This window comes from Mesocricetus auratus, unplaced genomic scaffold (assembly GCF_017639785.1).
Source record: "Mesocricetus auratus isolate SY011 unplaced genomic scaffold, BCM_Maur_2.0 Super-Scaffold_100029, whole genome shotgun sequence".
NCBI lineage: Eukaryota > Metazoa > Chordata > Mammalia > Rodentia > Cricetidae > Mesocricetus > Mesocricetus auratus.
In genome coordinates this window covers 19,718,347-19,719,867 of record NW_024429210.1, presented here as the reverse complement: position 1 = coordinate 19,719,867, position 1,521 = coordinate 19,718,347, and the positions used below count along the sequence as shown (strand labels likewise).

At 41.0% G+C, this 1,521-nt stretch overlaps 1 pseudogene; it reads right to left on the bottom strand.

The window, feature by feature from the left end:
- Window positions 1–290: 290 nt before the first annotated feature.
- On the bottom strand, window positions 291–721 carry LOC101842947 (annotated as a pseudogene).
- Between the last annotated feature and the right edge of the window lie 800 nt (window positions 722–1,521).

The window sequence follows — 1,521 nt, the reverse complement described above, 5'->3', positions numbered from 1 at the left end:
CTTGGACTAGAGAGCAGCACCTGCCTCAAACATAAACCACAAAATGTAACAAAGTGGAGGTGTCAGACTGTGTGTGTGTGTGTGTGTAAGGGTCTCACTATGTAGATGAGGTTGATCCTCCTGCCTCAACCTAATTTCGACACAAATAGGTTCTAACAGTTTCTGATAATTTAAAAACCTCAATTGTGGTTTCCTCAGATTACTCTAGCTTGGATCAAGTTGACAAAAAAAAAAAACATACCAGTCCATTCTTTTCTTTTTTCTTTTTCTTTTTTGGCAGGTCTCCAACTTTATTTGACATTCAGCAGGTTAATTCTCATCCACATTGACTGTAGATTTTTGAATGTGGTAACAGGCACTTAAGCTACCAATGTATAGATCTTGTTTGGTAGGTCCTCATCCTCATTGCTTTTTCTGGACAAATGCACACAGATACGGTATGGAACTTTCCTTATTATTTTGGCCCAGATGGCTTTAGTGAGCCTGGTATCAATGTGCATGCACATCTGAAGTCCCCATCTCCTTCACGGCAAATTTCTGGATTTCTTTGAGTGCCTGAGGAGCATGCTACTTGAAGCCCACGCCATGGATGCTCTTGTGAATGCTGCTGGTGTAGTCTCAGGCCATGGATGCTCTTGTGAATGTTGATGGTGTAGTCTCAGGCCATCACCTCACTGATGGCAGAAGGGCCCTTCTCGCTACCCTTCTATGTGGGAGCCATTCTGCTGGGCTCAAGTTGGAAAGCCAATTATGGTTTTTCTATAGATGGATTTCAAAATTATCATTAATAATTTGTATTTTTAGGAAAAGGATTTACATTTCATTAATAAATTTGACAAATAATTTAAAAGATTGATCCAGATATTAGAAGTGTCTAAATTTGGAGTTTTGGTGGTTTGGACTTATTTTATTTTTATGTGCATTGTATTTTGCCTGAATTATGTCTGTGTGAGAGTGCTGTGTTCCCTGAAACTGGAGTTACAGACAGCTGTGAGCTGCCATGTGGGTACTAGGAATTGAACCCCAGTCTTCTGGAAGAGTGGCCAGTGCTCTTATCTAGTGAGCCATCTCCCCAGCCCACTCCAACCACCACCACTGTTTTTGAGAGAGAGTCTTATACTATATTCAAGGATGGTCTTGTAGTCATACTCCTGCTTCAGCCTCTTGAGTGCTACTGAGATTATAGTCATGACTTACTACACCCAATTTATAGGTGTTAATTATAATTTAGAAAATTACATTTTGAATTTCAGAGATTTAAAAATCATAGTGACATAGGATTCTAAACAATAGGCTCTACAGCCATACCACCCTGAACACGCCCAATCTTGTCTAAAATGATAAAACCAACCCATACGATAATTTGTCACAGTGAGGTGTCATGTTCACTGAAGCCATGTCACCACAGTGTTGTGTAGAACAATCTGTCAGCATGTTCAGAAATAGGACTCATTGCCAGCCAGCCAGGCTTTGGTAGAGATGCTGGCAAGGCGAGGATGGACAGGGCTGCGTGGGGTGACA